Source organism: Pinus tabuliformis, chromosome 6 (assembly GCF_031772625.1).
Source record: "Pinus tabuliformis cultivar Carrire ecotype Pingquan chromosome 6, CPIR1, whole genome shotgun sequence".
Lineage (NCBI taxonomy): Eukaryota > Viridiplantae > Streptophyta > Pinopsida > Pinales > Pinaceae > Pinus > Pinus tabuliformis.
In genome coordinates, this window is record NC_142292.1 from 793,619,300 (window position 1) to 793,644,379 (window position 25,080).

The following is a 25,080-nucleotide window of genomic DNA, read 5'->3' on the forward strand; positions in this document are numbered from 1 at the left end:
ACAAAAACATGGGCAGGAAACAAGAACAAGATGTTGATTAAGGAACTGATAAATATAGATGAAAAATTAAGACCATGGAGGACCCCAATGATCCCAACTTCTCTGCTACTCGTAAATCAAAGATCCTATAGCTGGAAGGACGCAAATCACAAATCCTCCTTAGATATGCCGAAGCTCTACAACAAAAAAGTATCATTATGTGCATATAGGATGGGCACAAAAACAGTTAATTTTTCCATAAGTAGCTTTTTGGCAGTCGAAAAAAAATTAATATCTGGAGCATTAACTCAACCTCTAAAGACCATCTAATAGACTAGAAAGATATTGAGGGGGCAGCACACAAATATTTTAGTGAAACCTACCAAGCATGGGATGAGGTTCCCTTCAACAAACTGGAAAAATGTGATTTATATCCCACAACCACTAACAGGGAAGCTTTGGAACATATGGAATGCACGGTCATAAAGGACGAAGTCATCTCTGTTCTAAAAAGTTTGGGCAGAGGGAAAAGTCTCGGACCTGATGGAAGGACAATAGAGATATTCCTACACTTTCAAGACATCATGATAGATGGGCTCACTGATATGGTGGAAGATTCCAAAATCCATGGATGGGTTTCTACTGCAACCAATGCCACTTTCATCACACTAATCCCGAAGATAGATAAGCCTATCTCATTTTCTGATTTCCACCCTCTATCATTGTGCAACACCACCTACAAACTTATATCCAAAATTATTGGCAAGCGCCTCAAACCCTTCCTGTCTTCATATATCACTACTGAATGATTTGGCTTCCTCAAACATTGTCAAATCCACGATGTGGTTTCTATAGCACAAGAAAGTCTCCATTCCATCAAATCCCACAATTTAGATGTCTGCCTCGTGAAAATGAGTCTGATCAAAGCATTTGACTACATGGATTGGGAACTAATTTGGATGACCCTACGAAAGATTGGCTTTAGCTCCACCATGACTGTCTGGGTCCAATCCTGCATTAAATTTGCCTCATTTTCCATATTGATAATTGGACTTCCCACTAATTCCTTTTTGATCTCCCGTGGCCTTCACAAGGGATGTGCCCTGTCTGCTCACAACAACGGGCTAATCTCCAGGTATTTGATCAATTGCCTCGGTCCACATCACCCATTTACTCTTCATGGATGATCTTCTAACTATCTTGGTACACATCACCCAATTACTCTTCAAGGATGATTTTTAACTATGGGGAAAATAGACCCACTAGAATGGCACCACATTTTCGAGATACTACATGACTTTGGGACCACATCAGGGCTTCTCATGAATAAGTCTAAATCTCTATTCATATCCAGTGACTCGGAGGCATATTCATCCACGGACATAACAAATCGCTTTGGTGTCACTACTGTACACTTGGACAAGGGATTCACATACCTTAGATTCAAATTGAAGTTGATGGGCTACAAGATCATGGATTGGGACTGGTTATTCAGTGATGAGCCTCATCATTGGGTAATTATATGGGCCTTAATTGGCCTTAATTCACCTCCTAGCTTAGTCAAACCAACTATTCTCACAATTTATTACATACTTTTGATTATATTTTGTTTATGAGATGAGTTAGAGTTGGATATTTTGCTTTGTGGTCTAATGTGCATGTAATGTAAGAATAAAGGATAAAAGCAAGGAACTGTGGCAAAGACCTTGGTAAAAACTCTAATGGGACAAGGGAGAGGAATTATAGGAGGCAAATCCTCCTCATTTACTACCCCTCCATTCGAATATTCCTCCATGAGCTCGGAGTGCAAACAACCAAATCATGAGGACTAAAAGACAGTCGAGCAAGTGAAAGTGACAAAAACCAGTTTATCTTAAGTGGGGAGTCAAGCCTCCCTAATGGGAGGGAAGTCGTTGGATACTTCAGATGTATACGTAGAGAGGCTTAGGACCTCAGTAGGATTTGAATTCTTATTGTAAAACTCTACTTTATTTCTGAGCTACAAGAATTGTGACAGTTTGTTATGTAATCCATGGTTTTTCTAATAAAAATGAGTTTTGTTTTGAGCCAGCACTGAGTTAACTCAGAGGGCTGAAGTTCTTGGGCTAGGGCCCAACCCAAGCAGCCAAAGTTCCTCTTTATTATACATGTATGCTAGCATATATTTCTGGTTTTGTTCATAAGTAGCTTCCTGGTTTTCTGTTCATTTGCTTAAGTAACTGCATTTCCATTACAACAATATAGCATAGCTTCATTTGCTTAAGTAGCATCATTCCCATTACAGTAGTGTAGAGTAGATCGGTTATGCTTTAGTTTACTTCCATTTGTGTTTTTTTTTCAATTAGCAAGTTAGCTAGGAGAAGAAAATCACCATAAGGTTGTCTGCAAGTGTTTCGACCTCACCTCCTCCCTTTGGGACCATGACTTGAGGAAGAGACCCTTCAGCAATCCCAAAAACACAGGTTTCTAGTTCTCGCATGAGCTTTGGAGTTTGTTGTTTGATGCAGTTACTTGTTTCATTTCATTATCATCATTTTCCCTCACTCTTGGTCCACCCTCACCCTCACTGGTTTTCCTGTCGTTTTCATTTGAAACCTCCTTCAGCACATTCTTCATGCATCGTTTCCTCATCGTCTGATCCAAAACAAACCTGACCAATCACGATCCGATTCATTAGTTTACCCAATGGCCATCGCATGCGAAGTCTTCCACCTACTTTATGCGCTCTAATCTCCACCATTGATCTGTCTCTTGATCCAACAACTATCACGTCACCTCAATACTTTATGCGCGCCAATCTCCATCATTGATCTGTCTAGCTTGATCCGATGGCTATCACGCAATCTCGCGCGGATTCTTGCATGACCACAAGGATTAGTTGTATGTATAAATGTTGCTTTTTTCTTTGATACCTTAAATTTTTAGAATGTGACTTCATATGACTTCATATTGTACGAAAACAATCTCTTATGATTTTTAGAGATGTAATTCTATGTTAATTTTATGTTCCATAATCATAATGGTGGGATGAGGGTTTTTGGAAATTTGACACTCAAGAATAATTGTTGTTTAACTCTATCTAGATTTTACCTTTATGCTTCTTAACTATACTAAATGGATATACAATATTCATTCCAGGAAAAATAAATAAATAAAAATAAAAATAAATCAATAATCAACCTCACAAGCTCACTACAGTCAACAACATGTTAATAATACACCAATTAATCTTACCAAATGTACACTGATTTTTAGTGACCAATACCTCATTTGAAGATATTTATTTACTTTTTATTTAAGATATTTATTTACATTTTACTTAAGATATTTTTATCCAACTAAACTTTATGCTAATTACATATTTCTAGGAGAATATGTCATTGCTATAAAATTTATATTTATGTATTTTATAAAATTTATATTTATATATCTTTTAATATTAAATTTTATTGAATTTTAAATCATTTTTTTAATTTAATTTAGAAATTAATTTAAAATTCATTTTAATCTCTTTTAAAAAAGTTCTTTACAAAAGTAATTTTTGTATGAAAACTTAATTTGTTCTTCTCATCATTCGAAATTCAATCGGAGGAAGAAAAGAAGAGGGGCACTTCTCTCCCATTCGTAGTAGAAACCAAAAGAAAAGGAGCAATGTTCTTTGCAAACATAAAATTTCTCAACAAAATTCATTTTGATGTGAAAAACAACATGTTTCACTTATGCAAACATTTAAGCATAAGCAAACAAACAAACATTTAAGGCGTAGAGACCAACAACTTTCTTTTTAAATTGCAGAGCAGACCAATGTTTGAAATTGGCGATGAATTTAGTTTCCAACTGCCCCCAAACTAAATACAACACACTGAAGCATCAATTTAAAGTTTGAATGTTTAATTTGAGGGTCTCCAGAATATCAGTTGTGGTTCTAAACATGGCCTTTGTTTCTCTAAAGTATCTGTGCACAGGTTGATGCAGATCCTCCTTCCCTTCATCAGAGATGTCAAGAAACTCCTCCATCTCTCTCGCTGGATCGTTCATGTCCATCCATCCTTCCATGGGTCTTTAGTACCACAAAATATTTGTTTCTTTGAAAGAGTTAAACGCACAATAAATCAAATCTCATGTCTTAAACTGAAGGGGTGAGTAGTAGCATTTAAATAAAGAGGAGGTGTGTTGATGTGTAATCTGTTATGCGAATTGTGTCGATGCATTCATACGTTTCTCATTATCATTTTTATAGAAACTCTTTAATGCCCAATTACGAACTCATTCAGTCAGTTATGTAGTCATATGGGCCTAGTCGACCATGCTAGGGGGAATTTTACCGGGTTTTAATGTTTTTTTTAAGAAAAGCAACCATTTAAAATTTTATTATAATGATATCATCACGTCCTTTTGTTGTAGCACAATTAATGAATATTTTTTAAATATATGAGAAAGAGAGTTAGTTGTGGAAGACCCAGACCTTATAAAAGCTGATCAACAAAATTCGTAGTCGAGATGTTTTTTCTTTGTTCCAATCCAGCCTTGCAACCTCTCTCTCGGTCTTCCATGTTACAACTACATCATTGCATTTGTAAAACGAACACCAGTCCAATGCCTCCAAGCAGGTCTTCAAACATGCTTCCAAGCAATTGCTTCTTCAACCAAGAAGCACTCAACCCTAATGGCGGCCCACCAAGAAAGGATGAGTGCTCAAGAAGGCGACAAATATGTAGCTCAACTTACTCAACAGGGCGGATCAACTACCCACTCTGATACCATTGTAAAACAATCAAATTGGAAACCAAACAAATGTATATTATATTGATCTCAAAGAATTATGTACATGATGTACATATAAATATATATAAGAAACAAGGAATTGGGACCATTGATAGATGGGAATGGAGACTGCGATGGCAGAAACCCTGGTTCGAAGCAACACGAGGAAGGGGTTCACAGGCACAGGAACTGACAGTGCCTCCTTGATGGACCCCATAGGCACGACCCCAGACAAGTCAATCTTCCAGAGAGCCCCAACAAAGGACCTTGGGAAAACCCTCGGCAGAGTCTGATTGACTGTACGCAACCTGTCGAGGGCAAGGTTCTGCCATCTAATATCTACGATGCCCGATCTGGCCATGGGCAAGGCGAGTTCATTTTTGTTGGGCTTATCTGGATCAGCCCAAAGCTGCGCACCCCACCGACCTTGGAAAAACCGTCTCTGCCTCCTGTATGCACAGGACTACAAACATTAAGGATATCAGCCAGGAGAATAGCCCAGATTGAAGTGTCCAAACCCCTGGGGCAGATGTGAGGAAAGAGGAAATAATGATCGAGGGCGAAGCCGAAGCAAGTAGACCTCAAGGCAACGTATCTGCGGTAAGGGTATTTCATTTCTTTACTTATCCTCCCTTTATACCAGATCTAGTACAAGAGGCGTCTGCAGGGCCGATTTACAAAGCTGGATCAGGCATCCTAACCACGGAAGGAGGTCAGACACTCAGATCCGCCATGATGCCCAATAAGCAGAACAGTCCACACCAAACCCAACTCTGGATGCCAATTAACAAAAAGTCTCCTTCAGATCGGGCTCACATTCGACAGATTGGCCAAGATCTTGTAGGTCTGACACCCCAGATGGAAAATCGCCATGGCAGATCTGCTCCCGGAAGCACAAGAAGCCCTGACACTGGGTCTAGGCTCTTCTTAGACTCCTTTCAAATCCAAATTTCTCGGCCTTCAGGCAAAATCATCCTGCATTGGGTCAATTCTTCAGATCCGGTGCTGGATCTCAAACTGGATCTAGAACGATGGATTGGGATCCCTTCTGGCCTTCAGAGACTTCTCTTTCAAGGCAAGCAACTTGAAGACTTCTTCCCCTCTCTTCTTACAACATTTCGAGGAAAAACTCTTTGGTGGTAACCCTTCGTCTGAGAGGAGGCACAACGAGACAGTCATCCTCTGCTCCTCCTTTCTCATACAAAGATGCAATACACTCTGACAACCCCAAACCCCCGGAGATCCTTAAATCTAGGCCCTTTTTGGTTGATGAGATAGATGAAGTCCCCTCTGTTGAAATCACCCATGATGATCTTGCAACTCAACTTCAAGAATTTGCAGAAAGAGCCATCATTTGCAGATTTAATGGACTGTGGCCACGATCTCAGGATCTCTATGCATGGATCCATGCAAACTGGACTCATCATTGTAAGATCAATTTCTGTTCGAAAGGTTACTTCATTGTTCTATTTGACAACAGTAAGCATTATAAAAAGCCTTTAGAAGAAGGCCCTTGGTTCATGGGAACTGCAGGGCTCTTCTTGACTCCTTGGTTCCTAGATTTTGATCCAGCAACTGTAGTCATTACCAGGACACCTGTATGGATCATGCTTCCAAATTTACCTACCCACTTATGGCATACTATTGTATATAGAGCTATAGGCAACACCTTGGGCAGTTTCATTAGGGAAGATTTCTGTCGGGAAACGAAAGGTCTCCACACATATGCCAGAATATGTGTGGAGTTGGATTTAAGCAAAGGACTTCCAGATCAAATCATTCTCAAGATCAATGACTTTGTCTAGACCCAGAATCTGGATTATGAAAACACTGCCTTCCGCTGCCGCCACTGTCACCTAACAGGGCACCTGCAAAATTCTTGCCCATCGTTGCCTGCAAAATCAAAAAAGGGAAACTTTGCAAAGACCAAACCCAAACATTGGACCCCTTGTCCTTCACCGCCAGCAGTGAGTTATGATTCCTCGAGCTCGGAAGATGAGGAGAGCGATGAAGAACCAGACCAGGCGCCTTAGACGATGGATCCGTCCACTGATACTCCTGCGCACACCACTGTCACAACAATCTCCCAGAAACACGTCCATGAGACCTCCTCTTCTGAATCAGATAAGGAAATCCCCCTGTTGGAGAACTCCAATCTTCAAGTTGTTTTAGCTCATACTCCCCAGGATGGTTGGATAAAAGTCAATAGAAAGAAAGGGAAAAAACATCGTGTTGAGAATTCTGCCCCTGTGGGGTAAATGTCAGTTTTTGCTCTCAAGTTAATTGTTGTAGCTCCGTGATTGGTTCACCCCTCCTCCGGGACCAAGGTTGATAGTTTCATCATTTACGGTCAGTCGGTTTCTTGTCACTCTTGATTGTACTATATTTTACTTAATAGAAATAGTTTAATTTTACAATAGATATATATATATATAGGAAACAATTGAATTACCTCCAAAGTCTTTTTGGATTCCAATAACTACTCAAACTTACCGTATCATTAACCCTGAGAATTAGTTGTCCAACAACTTTTAACATTGTGTATATTATAAGAGAAATAGAAGATAAAAAGCTTCAAATTCCTTAGGAAATGATGGTAAAAATGTTCGCAAATTGTTATTTCCATTTGTGATAACCTAAAATGGTCCTCGTCTTATTCGATATTCTAACTCAGAATACTTATAAAAGGATATTCTTTTTCTTACAAGGAATTTTTAATATGTGGAAATCAAAACCTTAGATATTTATGTCAAAAAGGTCACAAAGGAAGGGAGAAAACTTGATGAAGATTAGACCTACTAAGTTGAAGAAACAAATGATTGAGACCTAGAACAAATGATTAGGACCTTTAAACTAGAACTAATGTAGACACCTTGACGATAACCAAAAGCATGGATCCATTTAAAATATCAATTTGTTATAATCAAAATAAGATAAAAGATTGTGGTAAATGATATTTATAAAAAAATACCTGTACAAAAGAATGGTTAGACAGAAAATGAGATGCTAATAGATACTTCACATGAGAGATGGAATAAAAATGAGGGTGGCATTGTTTATTTTGGGAATTGCCAACAATTTATGATTGTTTCAAATATTACTCTAAGGAATCAAAGTAAAATTCAAGGAAAATCAAAGAAAAAGATGTAAAGAGGGTATTATGCATTGTGATAAGAAACGAAGTGAAAAATATGTAAAGAGGGGATTATGTATTGAGATAAGAAACAAAGTGATTCGTAGATAAATTGTAGAAGAGAAAGACCTATGGTTTATATGGAAAAAATAAATGTGAAACTCCATGTAGAAGCAAAGGGATCATACCATCACCTCTCAATGTACTATTAAGGGCATTATTCATCTCTTGAAACAATGTAACTACTTTATCTCTATTTAATAGTCCTCATTGTTGTTTAACTAAAAGAATCTCTTTTGCACAAGATTTCAAAAAGAAGACAATGTTGTTCATGGGGCAACTCAGATTGTTAGAACTGTGACAACATAGACAAGAAGAAATACTCAGCAACAAGGCAGGGTTAGATAACCTCCAAGATCTCGTCCTATATAGATTGTTGTAGAGACTTGGTGAAGGGATGGACAAAAATCAAGAGGAAACTACAAAAAATTGTTAGCTAAATGAATATCAGATGGAAAGGAGGAACCAAAACTTTCCAAAAGGAAGAAGGATAAGAGTTTTGAAGGGTAATAGTTTTAGCGCTAACTTCCTGTGTGAATAATCTGAAGCCTAAAATGACGATGGTGTGGATATAGAAGAATTTTTTCCCATCCATATATCAAAGCTAAAGATGAATAACCTTATCTACACTCTCAGACTCTCTATGGTTCTTGTATTAAAGCATGTGAAAGGAGAGCAAACAGGGGCTCATAGAGTTTCCCAATTTTTGGAACAATGAAATACAAAGTATTCAAAATAAGCAACTCAGTGACACTGAGATATGATTTTATGCTATGTTCATTAAAAAGGAAATTAAACATGAATTCTGATACTTGACAAGAATCCCATTGCCATCGAATACAATCAAATATATTAATTATAATTATTAATATTTTTTTTTTGTTTGGTACCGATTCGTCCTACTTATTTAAAAGGACGAAGGTACTTAATGATAGTTTACATGGTTTAAAAGGTCAAATTTGTGTGGATAGGTATTAAACGATAAATGAAAGCTACTTATTTGTTAAATCTGAGTTATTAAATCATAGTGTTAGGTGGTTTGGAAAAAAATGTTTTTAATTATTGTCCAAGGAGGGGCTCTCCTGCTTTAGAGATGTTAAACTGCAATTCTAGCCGAAGAGGTGGATTAGATATGTTATAAAGTAATTTTGGCTTTAGAGAAGTTATGATGTAATTGTAATTTTGGTCAAGAGAGATGGTTTTAGATATGTTATAATTTTATTTTGGTTTAGTATAGTAAAAATGTAATGTGATGTTGAAATATAATGTTTAATATTTTGGTTAATTAATGTAATATAATGTAAATATTTTAATTTTTGTCAAAATAAAAATAGAAATAATAATTTTATAAAAATAAAATAATAATAAAAATATAAACTAACGGTATCGACTCATAATATTAATGTGGAATATAGTTTATTTAAAAGGAAAATTAAATCAACCTAGATTTATTTTTAATTTTGAATCTTTACCAAATATGGAGAGAAATTAAATCTTTTTTCCCTCTCAAACTTCTTCAAAAAAGAAAAGAAATTTAATCCCTCTCAACCCCTCTCGATATGCAAAGCTCTTTTCAATCTCAAACCACTTCAAAAAAATAAAAGAGATTTTGATCCTCAAAAATCTAAAATTAAAATTAATAAAAAAAATTACAAATCCCTTAAAAATCTATAATAATTCACACAATTTCTTTAAAATAATTGCACACAATTACAAACAACAAAGAAACTTATTAAAAAGTTAAATTTCATATATGATAAAATAAAAAGTTACTCTTCCAGAGATATTATTATATGGCAAAAATCAATCTGTATCCATTTTCCGAGTTATTAAGCATAAGATTACATAAAAATTGAATTTATATGTATTTTGCTAGGTATTTAGTATAATATTATGCATGTATTGAATATCTTGTGAGAACTTATAAAATTACAAACTATATTGAATATCTCGTGGGAACTTATAAAATTACAAAGTTTCTAAATCTTCTGAAATCATAAATTTTTAAATATTAAAAAATATTTATGCATCATTAAAATGGGATCTTTAGAAATATTTACACACAATTATTATAGCATATTTTGTCTTGTATATGAAGATTTTCGGGAAAAAACACATTGAAAATATTTGATCAACACATTTCGAACCAACCATTGTGGTTTATCTTCAGAATAAGATGAAGAGACAGATGTCACAAACGGGCTAAATAAGAAGAAATCACTGTTTTTTACTGGGGAGGGAGAATTATATTGTTTATTAATATATTTATTTATATATTTATAAAATATTATTATTATAATATAATTAAATGGCTATATTGACTTAAATTGTCTAAATAATTAATAATTAATAATAATTTATTCAATTTATCAATTTCTTCCCTAATTTATTTACCTATTATTATTATTTAATTATTTATTTGATTAATCAAATTGAAAAAAAATAAAAATAATAATTTAAAAAAATTATTAATTATTTTTATTTTATTAATTAATTTTTTATTGATTTATATTTATTTATTTGTTTATAAAATATTATTATTATAATATTTATTTATTTATTTGTTTATAAAATATTATTATTATAATATAATGAAATGGTTATATTTGACTTATTTTATCTAAATAATTAATAATTTATTCAATTTATCCATTCTTTCCCTAATTTATTTACCTATTATTATTATTTAATTATTTATTTGATTAACAGAAATGAAAAATAAATAAATAAATAGAAATCAATCAATAATTAATTCACAAATAAAAAATAATTAATTTTATTTTTTTAATACATAGATATAAACAACAATATAAACAACAATGATAGTGAATGAAAAAATAAAATAAAACATAAAACATAAAAATATTAAAAGCGAATACATAATCATACCAAAAAAATATATGCTAAAAAATATAATACAATAACAAAAGGGATCAATAATAATAATAATAATAATAATAAACAAGTAAAAATATATGACAAAAATTGATAATGAATAAATGAATTAAAATGAATAAAAAGAGAGGGTACTCTTGTCTAATGAAAATCAATAAAGGGAAGAATAAAGAGGAAAATAAAGGGGAAAAAAGGGTGAGAGGAAATAAAATGAATACTTTTTATTAGTTTGGAGTTGTTTTTAATGTTATTTTTTGGAAGTTTGGGTTTTTCCCGTCTAATTTCTCTAAAATCCAACAAGAATTTATTGAAATCACAAACTTGATAAGTAACCCTTCCACAATAGAAGTGCCATCTGTTTTTAAATGATACAAATAAAAATTTCACCTCAATTTTTTTCTACCAAATTCCAGTACCAGAAAATCCAAAAAATCACACTAAAAACATCTTCAATTAATTTCATATTAACCAATTTAATTTAATATTTTAATATCAAAATTCATAAAACAGAGTGGCGGGAAGGAAACACAACTGACTAAATTATAAACACGCTGATTCATCCAAGCTTCCAAAATGCATCAAGAAGAAGCCTGAAATTAAGGAAATTGATGAAGATGCTAGTCTTTACGACGACGAAGCTAAAAAGGCCATATTACAAGTGCACCCACATGCAATAAGTTTTTCATTCTTATTACGCAAAGCAAGACAGAGTAAATCAGAGCAGAACATGCAGTTAAAGTTTTTCGTTGTTGTTAAGCAAAGGAAGACGGAGTAAATCAGAGCAGAACCCAATTCAAGCAGATTTGATTGATCACCCAATCAAATCTGGCTAAGAGATTGAGATTGATCACCCAATTAAAGCAGATTTGATAAAAAGACAAAGATCCCACAGACCAAGAAGACGGAACAAGGAAAATCCCAGAGGAAAATGATATGGCAATGTGCCCTTTTATGCTTGCACGTGGAGTAAACACTGCTAAAAACACAGCAATTGAGGTTGGGGGCCGAGGATCCTAGATCTGATGACCTCAAGCTTTCCAATAATGGTTCCGAGCTCGACCTCAAGTTTCACAATAATGGTTCCAAGCTTCCAAAATGCATCAAGAAGAATCCTGAAATTAAGGAAATTGATGAAGATGCTAGTCTTTAGGACGATGAAGCTAAAAAGGCCATATTACAAGTGCACCCACATGCAATAAGTTTTTCATTCTTATTACGCAAAGCAAGACAGAGTAAATCAGAGCAGAACATGCAGTTAAAGTTTTTCGCTGTTGTTAAGCGAAGGAAGACAGAGTAAATCAGAGCAGAACATGGACTTAAACTTACAGAGGAAGCAAATTAAATAAACCGGAGGGATTACAGAGGAAGCAAATTAAATGATCCGGAGGGATTAACAGATAAACGAGGGTAAACAGAGGCTAATTATTAAGAAATGCACTAACTAAATTAGAGTTAATTTAATGGAAGAATACCAGTCATTCCTAAGGAAGGCGACTTATACTAAAACAGTCCGCTTAAAGGTAAAGATTTATTGAATGATGATTCAGTATGGTTAATAGAAAATCAAATATGTTAAAACACCCAAAAATTGGGTTAGAAGCTATATTTATTAAACCTGGTTAGTAACTGAGAGGAAAAGAGCTGGAGCCATCTCAGAATACTTGAAGTTATACATTGGAATAAGGATTGAACAGAGATGGAGCCATCTCTACATACCTGGAATTGTACACTGGAACAGGGTTTGGATAATAGCAACAAGAAATAAAGCGAAGTTCACATGGCGGTTTCCTATAGTAATAACAAATAAAACAGACTTCAAATGGCGATTGCTATCTTCATCACGCGAAAGGAAATTTCAATAGATAAGGAAAGAAAGTAGATAATAAAGAAATTGCTTCTCATAACAGTGATCAGATGAAATAATAACAGCAACAAATAAAACAGAGTTCAAATGTGGCGGTTGCTATCTTCATCACAAGGAAATTTCAATGCATAAAGAAAGAAAGTACATAATAAAGAAATTGCTTCTCATATCAGAGGTCAGATGAAATAATAATATGTACCTGAATGTCAAAAACCTTAAGTAACTCCTAAGGATGAACCAAATCCAACTTCCCTGCCCTCCGGAGTTGTTTCTCCAAAGAGTGATAGCAATAGAAGTTGTTTTCTCCAAAGAATGATAGCAATTGAGTTGTCTCTTCCTCTCTCACATTACTCAAAAACGCAGACAGACTCAAACACCATACCACACAGAGACATCCATAACACTTAGAGATAGCCAACCTTGCAAACGCCATACCACACAGAGACATCCATAACACTCAGAGATAGCCAACCTTGCAAACACCATACCACACAAAGACGGCCAACCTCACATAAATAATAGGCCATGTATAGAGGAAGGACACCATACCACACAGAGACAGCCGACCCGGTAGAAATAGATAAAGGCGGGAGGAGGAGACATGTTTGAAATTCTGTCAGATTGAATATATATATATATATATAAAGTTTCTTTCAACAGATACTTGAACCACCCATTACAGCTGAGACCAACGGCTTAGCTTATCTTATTCTGTAACAGCCAACCCCGCAGACAAAGCAGGCCATAGATAAAGGAGGGAGGAGGAACATATTTTTGAAATTCTGTGAGATTGAATGTATGTATATATATAGACTTTCCTTCAACGGATACGGATATTTAAACAATATACGTACAAAAGAATGGTTAGACAGAAAATGAGATGCTAATAGATACTTCACATGAGAAATGAAATAAAGTGAAGATAGCATTGTTTATTTTAGGAATTGCTAATCTGTTTGAGTGTTTCAAATATTATTCTAGGGAATCAGAGTGAACTTAAAGGAAAATCAATAGGGGTTTATGCATTGTGATTAGAAACATAGTAATTTGCAGATAAATTGTAGCAGAAAAAGATCTATTATTTATATGGAAAACTACACGTGCAACTCCGAGTAAAAAGCTAAGGGCTCATAGTAGCGTACTATTCTGGGCATTATTCTTCGCTTAAAATCGATGTAACTAATTCGTTTAATAATCCCGATTGTTGTTCAGCTATCGAAATCTCTTTTGTACAAGAGTTTAGTAAGAAGCTACTGTTGTTCATGGGGCAACTCAGACTGTTATACCATGGAGAAGAAGAAATATTCAGTGGCAAAGCAGGGTTAGATAGCCTCCAAGATCTCTTGCTATACAGATTTTTGTGGAGACTTTGTGAAGAGATGGAGAAACATTAGCAGAAAACTATCAAAAATAGTTAAATAGATGAATAGCACATGAAGAGATGGAGAAACAGTGATATGTCTCAGTGTACAGAAACCAGAGTTTCAGGAATTAACTGCAGATGTGTCTGAGTAGGTTGAAACACTAGAAGACCAACTTAGTGTGTAAAGTCAAACACAAAATGAAAGATGAAGAAATACATTGTGGATAATCTGAAGCCGAAAATGACCATGGTGTGGATATAGAATAATTGTCCCATCCATATTAATAATAAAGGCTATAGATAACTAATCTTATCCAGCCTCTATCGCTCTTGTATTGAAGCATGTGAAAGGAGAGCAAACAGGAGCTCATACAGTTTCAACAAATTTTGGAACAACGAAATAATCAGCACATGATGAATTAAAAACAAGAACGCTTTAGTGAATCAGAGTATTCAAGGTAAGCAGCTTGGTGAGCCTGAGAGATGATTTTATGCAATGTTCCTTGAGACTGAAATTAAACATTTATTCTGATACTTGATAAACTTCGATTTGGTAGCAATTATATTGATAAAAATTTCATTTGTTGAGATGTATATTTAGAAAATATGTTGAGAAGGATTCTACTCGATTATGCTAAATTTTCAATTGAAAACACAGCAAGCAGAGAAAGTGGGGTTATTTTTATCTTAGATGGTCAGTCAAGCATGGGAACTCAAGTCATGTCTGAGATGGATCATCACCAAAGAACATGCATCACCCATCTCACCTCTCACATTCTTGAGGAGGCCTTGCTTTGCCCATTGAGATGGAAGACTCGCCAAGACCCAAATGACTGATCACCTCGATTTATTTTTATGCCCATGACCACCAGTAAGGTCTTCACCTGAAACACTTTTTCCATTTTCCTTTTCTACATCCCCGTACCAGCAAGGTCTATCAGGCTTTGTTAAATATGTGGTGGCATTTTCTGGATCATCAAGAATATCTATTATTAGATTCCATAATTCAGTAATTTTCACAGAATAAAAGTTGTGTGAAAGAAATGAATTCCACTTGACACAAACAAATTAACTAAAAGGAGGCAACACATACCAAAAACAGAAGTAATTAAAAGGAAGCAACACCAACACATACCCAGAACCAGCATTTGCTGTCAACCAAGCTTTAGCAGTTAGCCAGACCCAAACAACGTCTCTAACAAGCTATAATAATAATCACACTGCTGAGAAGTTTCTTCGTGGTTGTGATTATGGGCATTCCCTGCCTGCACAGCAGCAGGACGCGCAAGATTCATGTCTGATTCTCTGGCAAGAATATTTCTTTGGCTTGTATAAGTGTTGTGGTCCATGCACAGAAGACATAAATAACCCTCTCATGTTGTGTCAAACTGCAAAACCCAAGACAGTATGAATTCAAAAAACAAAAGTTTCCACTAATAACAGAAAGAACTGAGAATGCAGAGTCAAATACATCAATTACGAGATAGAACAAATTCAAGGAACAGTGTCCACTAATAACCGAAAGAGCTGAGAATATAAAGAGTCAAATACATCCATTACAGTAACTCAAGGAAGTGCTTAAGACATATCCAAGAGAAAAATGCGGAACGACAGCTACCAGAACATACAACAAATACAGCCCATGATGCAGATGCTAACAAACTTTTATATGTATATCAATTGGGTACTGTCAAGAACCATGGATTCTACCATGAATATCTAGAAATCCAGAATGCTAATTGGAATGCATGCATAAACAAGCAGATATAAGATTCAAGCAAGCAAATATATGGGCTACTAACCCAAAATGCAGAGTCAACTCTGAGATTCGGAAATCTAATAACTTGGCTTATTCGAAAACCAAAGTTTCAAAAAATTCAGGGAACATAAACTTGGCAAAGTACTGGTGATTGCAAGCAAGTGTGACGAGCCTCGGAAAGTTCATAACTTGGATTATTAAAATACATTAGAACATAAACTCAAAAAATAAGGTAACACAAATTTGTTAAAATATTGGTCAGTGTCTGGTGGGATAGATCTACTATCAACCAAAAGGAGAGCCAACTACTATCCTAGACGTAGCAGGCTAACTTGGCTTATTAAAAAGTTAGGGAACATAAAAATTACACCCTGTTGAATTACAAATTCTAATACAAACCATGAATTCAAAATAACGAAGATGTATCGGAACTGTGAGAATTAGTTTTCCTTTAAATAGTTTACTTGTGAGACGTTTTTTTTTTTTTTTGGCAATATTTTATGTGGATTTTGTCCTATATTTGGTGGGATCTTTCGCGCAGTTTAATTGTGACGCTTTTTTGATTGATTGTCTTAAATTTGGCGGGTTTTTCTTCGAAGGGTAACTTTGAGTTGAGTGTAAAAAAATTCTGAGAACTATGAATGCATTCATATATTGAAAACACACGTTCTAAATAATAAAAAGGACAATCTTCTCAAATAATAAATTATCACATCTAAAAGATTAAAATAAAAACGTCTCATAGTTATACTGCTATATCCTCACCGTGATAACGAATTATTACATGTTGCCACAGTAAAAAATCAGTAAGATTGTATTTTTGTTTACACAGTAGCTGCAAAGTGCAAAGTTATCATTGTAGAAGTAAAGTGCAAAGTTGTCATTGTAGAATTAAAGTTTGTGCAAAGTTGTCAATGTAGGATTAAAGTTGAGTTCATAGTTTGGCAAGATTGAAACATCTATCAGGTATTCACTGTTCAGGTTATCAGATTCGAAATATAGTATTTCTTATGCAGCTGTTTGAGAATGGATCAGAAGAAGAAATAAGTGAGAATGACGATAGGATTGGGATTGATCGAGATTGATCACCCAATTGGAAATTCAAGCAGATTTGATAAAAAGACAAGATCCCAGAGACCAAGAAGAGGGAAAACGATATGTAATCCATGTTAATGAAAAAGGGCATGGCAATGTGCAGTAAACACAGCTCAAAACACAGCATTCGAGGTTGGGGGCCGAGGATCCTCTAAAGCTTTACAATAATGGTTCCCAAACGCTTTCCATCTATGATTCCCAGCTTCCCAGCTTCGAAAATGCATCAAGACGAAGCCTGAATTGAAGGAAATTGATGAAAATGCTAGTGGTATTTACGATGACGAGCCTAAAATGCCTTATTAAAAGTGCAGCCGCCTGCAATAAGCTTTTCATTTCTATCGGGCAGAGTATATTCATTCGTATCAACCAAAGCAAGACAGAGTAGAGCAGAGCAGAACATGCAATTAAACTTACAGAGGAAGCAATGCAATAAGCGTTTCATTTCTATTAGGCAAACGCAATTTCATTCCTATTAGCAAGACAGAGTAAACCAGAGCAGAACATCAAGACCAGAGTAGAGCAGAGTAGAACATCAAGACCAGAGTAGAGCAGAGTAGAACATGTAATTAAACTGAGGAAGCAAATTAATGAACCAGAGGGATTAACGGATAAATACATGGTAAACAGACTAATTAATTAAGAAATATGCTGACAAAATTAGGGTTAATTTAATGGAAGAATACCAGTCATTCCTAAGGAAGACGACTTATACCAACACAGTTGGGTTACACGTGGAAGTTGATTTAATGATGATGTAATATCATTAATAGAAAATCAAAACACCCAAATCTTGGGTTAAAGAAAAGCTAGAGCCATCTCATATCTGGATTTATACATTGGAATAGGGTTTGAACAAAGACGGAGCCATTTCTAAATACCTGGAATTGCACATTAGAGCAGAGTAATTGTGATTAAACGAGAAGCTAGAGCCATCTCACCATATCTGCAATTATACATTGGGATAGGGTTTGAACAGAGACGGAGACAAGTCTACGTACCTGGAAATGTACATTAGAGCAGGGTTAGCCACAACAAATAAAACAGAATCCAAATGGCCATTTCCATAGTAACAACAATTAAAACAAAGTTCAAACAAAATGAAATAGAAACGAAATTTCAATACAAAATGAAAGAAAAACGAAATTTCAATACAAAAAGAAAGTAGATAATAAAAGAATTGCTTCTCATACCAGAGATCAGATGAAATATACTTGAATGTCAGAAACCTAAGTAACTCCAAGGGATGAACCAAATCCAATTGCCCTGCCCCTGAAGTTGTTTTCTCCAAGGAATCATACAAATAGAGTTGCCTCCTCCTCATCCTCCTCTCACATACACTACATGACTCAGACACCATACCACATAGAGACAGCGATGACTCAAACACAGACAGACTCAGATTTCTCCAAGGAATCATACAAATAGAGTTGCCTCCTCCTCATCCTCCTCTCACATACACTACATGACTCATACCAGAGATCAGATGAAATATACTTGAATGTCAGAAACCTAAGTAACTCCAAGGGATGAACCAAATCCAATTGACCTGCCCCTGAAGTTGTTTTCTCCAAGGAATCATACAAATAGAGTTACCTCCTCCTCCTCCTCATCCTCTCACATACACTACATGACTCAGACACCATACCACACAGAGACAGCGATGACTCAGACACAGACAGACTCAGATTTCTCCAAGGAATCATACAAATAGAGTTGCCTCCTCCTCATCCTCCTCTCACATACACTACATGACTCAGACACCATACCACACAGAGATAGGGTTTGAACAGAGACGGAGACAAGTCTACGTACCTGGAAATGTACATTAGAGCAGGGTTAGCCACAACAAATAAAACAGAATCCAAATGGCCATTTCTATAGTAACAACAATTAAAACAAAGTTCAAACAAAATGAAATAGAAACGAAATTTCAATACAAAATGAAAGAAAAACGAAATTTCAATACAAAAAGAAAGTAGATAATAAAAGAATTGCTTCTCATACCAGAGATCAGATGAAATATACTTGAATGTCAGAAACCTAAGTAACTCCAAGGGATGAACCAAATCCAATTGCCCTGCCCCTGAAGTTGTTTTCTCCAAGGAATCATACAAATAGAGTTGCCTCCTCCTCATCCTCCTCTCACATACACTACATGACTCAGACACCATACCACACAGAGACAGCGATGACTCAAACACAGACAGACTCAGACACCAATACCACACAGAGAGAGCCAACACCAAGCCCCACAAAAACATCCAACCTCGCAGACATAATAGTGCAGAGGAATGACACCATACCACGCAGAGACAGCCAAACCCGCAGAGATACCAGGCCATGCCCTAGGAGAAATATGTTTGAAATAGTGAGATTTAATGTGCATATAGACTCTTTTTCAACAAATGCGAGATATAATATAATGCATAAATTAAATATCTCGTAGCAACATTCTCATCCATTATGGTAACCAATTCGATTACAACCTTTAGAAATATTTGCACGATTAAAACAACATTATATCACCAGATTCAATTTAAAAATTGAATATTTGATTTCATAGAAGAGGGCGGCGGTGAAACTAATGATGGCCGGTTTAAAACTGCGGGGGAACCCACAACTGGACTAAATTATAAACATGCTGATTAGCGAGGGTAGTCAAACTAACAAGTGTGGATTGAAAAGGAAAAAAGTGATTTAATTTGCAGGATGCAGGAGGTTTAATGAAAAATTAGTGTGGATTTAAATGAAAAAACATAATTTAATAGGGCAGGATGCAAGAGGTTTAATGAAAAAATAAATTTAAGATAAGCATACTTAAACTGGGTTAATAAAAAGCCAAGAAATTTAATAAAAGCATGGTTAAATTGCGTTTGAATAAAAACTAAATTAAAACATATCTGTGTGCGCCTAGAGGTTAGGGTTTAACCAGCGGTAACATTAGCTAGAATAGTGGAGAGCTCAAGTCATAACTATAGGAGAAAAAGCGAGAGGCCCAGAGCTTCTAATGATTTATCAGTAAAGGAGAAAGAATATGAGGGATTGGACAGCAATGAGAGAATGTATTGTCCGCCAAGGAATTCTAAGAGCAGTTGGCAATGTGCAGAGCGGTACTCTCATTTCTGTTTGGTTCTGGGTATGGTTTCATGGTCACATGACGGGTCACTCTAAACGCATCACGATAGTGGTTAGTGGTCACGTCCATTTTCAAGAATCGCACACACATGAAGCACAAGACGAAAACAAGCAAAGAAGTGAGAATGACATTAAGATTGAGATTGATCGCCCAATTGGAAATTCATGCAGATTTGATAAAAAAAACAAAGGTCCCTCCAAGATATGCAAAACGATATGCAATCCACGTTAATGAAAAAGGGCATGGCAATGTGCCCAGCATGCGTTAATGAAAAAGGGCATGGCAATGTGCCATGTAATGTTTGCAGGCGGAGTAAACCCCGCTCATAACCTAGCATTCCTGGTTGGGGATCGATGATCCTAGATCTAATGACCTCAAGCTTTCCAATAACGGTTCCCACCTTCCAATATGCATCAAGAAAAAGCCTCAATTAAAGGAAAATAATGAAGATGCTAGTCTTTATGACGACAAGGCTAAAAAGGCCATATTACAAGTACACACAACTGCAATAAATTTCTCATTCCTATTAAGTAAAGCAAGACAGAGTAGAGCAGAGCAGAACATGCAGTTGAACTTACAGAGGAAGCAAATTAATGAACCGAAAGGATTAATTGATAAACACAAGTTGAACAGGATTCTTATATTAACTACGAAATATATTAATTAAATTAGTGTTCATCTAATGGAAGAACATCAGCCATTCAAAATACCAGTCATTGCTAAGAATTTAGGGTTAATCTGAAGGAAGAATACCAGTCATTCCCAAGGAACGCAACTTATACTAAATTAGTTCGGATAAACGAAAAACTTGATTTAATGATGATGCAATAGGGTTCATAGAAAATCAAATATGTTAAAACACCCAAAATTTGGGTTAGCGAAAAGCTATATATAATAAACCTAGTTAAATGAACTTGATTTAATGATGGTGCAATACGGTTAATAGAAAATCAAATATGTTAAAACACCCAAAATTTGGGGTTAACGAGAAGCTATATTTAGTAAACCTAGTTAAATCACTGAGAGGAAAAGAGCTAGAGCCATCTCAGTATACCCGAAGTTGCACATTGAAATAGGGTTGAACAAAGATGGAGCCATTTCTACATAACTGGAATTGTACATTGAAGCAGGGTTTGAACAATACCAACAACAAATTAAACAAAATTCAAATAGCAGTTACAACAATACCAGCAAATAAAACAGAGTTCAAGTGGCCATTGCTATTTTTATGAAAATGAATGAAATTTCAATGAAATTGTTTCCCATAACAGAAAACAAATGAAATAAGAACAACACAAATAAACATAGTTCCAATGGCAGTTGTCATCTTCAGAGCAGGGAAATTTTAAGAAAGTAAGTAGATAATAATTGCTTCTCAATCTTATGAAATAATTATATGTACCTGACTGTCAAGTCCAATTGCCCTGCCCTGCCTTGCCTTTGAAGATGTTTTCTCCCAGAAAAACAAAAATGATACCAATAGAGTTGTGTCTTCCTCCTCTCTCGCATAAACCCACATGACTCAAAAACACAGACAGACTTAAACACACCCTACCACACAGAGAACCAATCTCGCAGACATACTAAACCAAACACCATACCACACAGAGACAACCAACCTCACAGACATAATAGACCATGGATAGAGAAAGCACACAGCCAACCCCGCAGACATAGCAGGCGATGAATAAAGGAGGGAGGAGGAGACATATGTTTGAAATTCTGTGAGATTGAATGTTTATATATATATATATATGTTCGTATGTTATTCATATTTGGGCATTCAAGAATTTATGTCTATGCAAATTGTGTTTTTTTTGTTTATTTTATTTTTTAAAGATTTTATATAATTAACTTATTGATTTTAAATAGTTCTAGATATTAAGAATAAATATTGAGTTTTTTCTGATTTATTTTTGATAATATTTATATTAATTTTACAAAATTTTATCAATTAAATTGTGATCTTATAATTAATTATTTATATTGGAATTTTTTTATACAGATTATTTGTTATATTATCATGTAGATATTGATAGAGAGAATGAAATGATATCTAATTTTATTTTATTTTCATGTTTTCTAAAGAGGTGGAGGTGGTGAAGGAGGAGATGGAGGTGGATGTGGAGGAGGAAGACAAGGAGGAGGAGGAGGTGGATGATGAGGAGGAGATTAATGTGGAGGTGGAGGAGGACGAGGACGAGGTAGAGGTAGAGGTGGAGGAGGAGGTGGTGGAGGTGGAGTAGGAGGAGGACAAGGTGGTCGAGGTGGAGGTTGAGGAGTAGGTGGTGATGGACGTGGTTGTGGAGGAGGTAGTGGTGGAGGTGGAGGAGGTGGTAGTGGAAGAGAAGGAGGAGGAGGAGGAGGAGGAGGAGGCGAAGGTAGAGGTGGAGGTGATGGAGGTGGAGGAGGAATAAGAGGAGGAGTCGGAAGCAGAGGCTTAGGTGGTGAAGGTGGAGGTGCAAGGGGTGGTGGTGGAGGAGGAGGCAGTGGTGGTTGAGGAGGAGGAGGTGGAGGTGTAAGTGGATGTGGAGGTGGAGGAGGTGGTAGTTGAGGTCAAGGGAGAGGAGGTAGGGAAGATGGTGGAGGAGGAGTAGCAGAAGGAGGTGGAGGAGGTGGTCGAGGAGGAGGAGGCGAAGGTGGAGGTGGAGGTGGAGGAGAAGGTGTAGGGGGTGGAGGTGGACGAGGAGGATGAGGTGGTGGTCTAGGAAGAGGAAGAGGAGGAGGAGGAGGTGGAGGTGGTTATGGAGGAGGTAGTGGTGGAGGTGGATGAGGTGGTGGTCAAGGAGGACGAGGAGGAGGATGCGAAGGTAGTGGTGGAGGTGGAGGAGGTGGTGGAGGAGGAAGACGAAGAGGATGTGAAGGTAGAGGTGGAGGTGGTGGAGGAGGACTCAGAGGAGGAGTCAAAGGAAGAGGCTTAGGTGGTGGAGGTGGAGGTGCATGGGTGGTGGTGGAGGAGGAGGAGGAGGAGGAGTATGTGGATGTGGAGGAGGAAGAGGAGGAGGAGTATGTGGATGTGGAGGAGGAGGAGGAGGAGGAAGAGGATGTGGAGGTGGAAGTTGATGAAAATGAGTCTTGGATATTACCCAAAATCCCCTCTTCAAATAGAAATCGGCCCTTGACCTGTGGTAACAACCTACAGGCTTTATCGGAAGCGCTTAAGGCTTTAAGCCTTTTATGACCATGGACATATGAGGAATCAAAGCCACCTTTTTATCGGTGCTCTTAATCACCCATAGGAAGCCACCACCCGAGCTTTAAAGCTCGCAAGCACCATATTACATGAGTCGGGAATGATCCATCATAAATACATGAGAATCATATATATATAAAGCCCCCTTTTATAACCACGCCCACATACATATATAAATATATGGGAACAATACAAAACCCACTCTAATCAAAATATCGGACTTCAAATTATATATATACCTTTGCAATTTTCGGCAAGTCCAATATCGGCCGTCACCACCATAAACATTATACCGCGAACCCGATGACCCTGATGAGGTTGCAGACCCGATCTACAATTCACCACAGTTGATATTTCTATCGCATCCGCCTCCGCCCAATAGTATTTTGTCGGCGGTCGGCGATTGCTCGATGCGCTATACACATATGTGCATCCTCCGATATAGAACTGGACCTGACTTGGGAATTCAACCCGATATATAAAATATCGCGTCCACTTTCATTCCTAAGGTTTACGATGCGATAGCGTTCCGCTGATATAGAACCGAAGCCGACTTGGGAATTCAACCCGATATATAAAATATCGCGTCCGCTTTCATTTTTAAGGTTTCCGGTGTGATATCGCTCCGCTGTCGCCGATATGCTGATGCAATGATGTTACCCGGACCCGATAAGTTTAAAGGCAAACTTAATATTATTTCAAGTCCGCCCGTGCTCTGCTAAAGGTTTCGACGTCGATTCTCTATGTTAATGGCTTCTCCACTCTCGGACTCTAGTTAACCCAGATTGGCTTTAAACACAAGATTGCTTACAGTTATGAATAAACGCACAGACAGATCGAATTGCATGAACTTTAAAAAGGTAATTTAAACACACAAGACCTCCACAGACCGCATTAACAAAACGCTGCACAAAGCACTGTAATTGTTTATAAATAAAAAACAGAGTCTGGGCCTTTGGCCAGATTACACCATAAAATGACCTTTGTTGCCCAAATACAGTCCACAACACACTTTGAGCTCTCGCTCCACTCCAAAACCTCACACTCTTCTCTCCCCTCATCACATTTGTCCTCTTTTTTAACTCAATAATTTCTCTAACAATCTCTAGCAACAATATTCTATTTTTAAGAGATCTAACAGCAATCGTCTATCTCTTAGCTCTCATGCACACCTAAGCTAACAAATATTATCCCTAATCTAAATAAAACAATGCCTTATTTATTACAATAACTAACAATTTGAGAAGTCATCCTTCTCGGTAATAGTCGATGAAATTTACTGTGATTAGCCACAACATGTGGACAATCCTCCACATTGTTGGCTAATGTCGATGCTCCTGCATCAAACTCCCGGGGAAGAAAAGATTTGTCCTTCAAACCTTCAGGACTCACTCCATATTTCTGTAGTTCAGTTGTTGTCAACCAACTGAAATCTTCCACTGGCTGCTCCTTCCACTTGACTAGATATTGGAAATATGTCTGCCCGCTGGTTTTCTTAGATACTCTTCGGTCTAAAATAGCTTCAACTTCTTTTTGAGATGCTTTTGGTACTTGTTCCTCCTAATCCACAATTTGAATTTCATCACCTGTGACTTCTTTCTGCAACTCTGTTTCTGCCTCTCTGAATGGATACAAGTCTGCAATATTAAAAATGGGGGATATTCTGATCCCTTCTGGTAGCTCAATCTCATATGCATTAGCTGAAAATTGCCTTTTGATTTTACTTAGAAAATGTCAATTTTTTACTTAAAAAAACAAATAAATGTTATTTTAATTTTATTTTATTTTATATTTTTTTTCCATCAACATTTTTGTCATTCTAGCTTTGAAATTTCCAAT

General features: G+C 36.3%; 1 protein-coding gene and 1 long non-coding RNA gene across 2 annotated transcripts in view; both read right to left on the reverse strand.

Moving 5' to 3' along the window:
• LOC149261178 (uncharacterized) overlaps nt 1–15,353 on the reverse strand; it is a 31,498-nt gene extending 16,145 nt beyond the window's left edge. The window contains exons 1-2 of the transcript XR_016258404.1: nt 15,194–15,353; nt 14,826–15,026 (exon numbers count right to left, since the gene is read on the reverse strand). The gene's annotated coding sequence lies outside the window, so the exon portion shown is untranslated. The remainder of the gene's footprint in view (nt 1–14,825; nt 15,027–15,193) is intronic.
• A 6-nt stretch (nt 15,354–15,359) lies between these two features.
• Nucleotides 15,360–18,686, reverse strand: LOC149261179 (uncharacterized). Its single transcript, XR_016258405.1, has 3 exons — nt 18,103–18,686; nt 17,791–17,910; nt 15,360–15,446 (listed from the first exon to the last, which is right to left on the reverse strand). It is a non-coding gene; the product is annotated as an uncharacterized LOC149261179 (long non-coding RNA).
• Between the last annotated feature and the right edge of the window lie 6,394 nt (nt 18,687–25,080).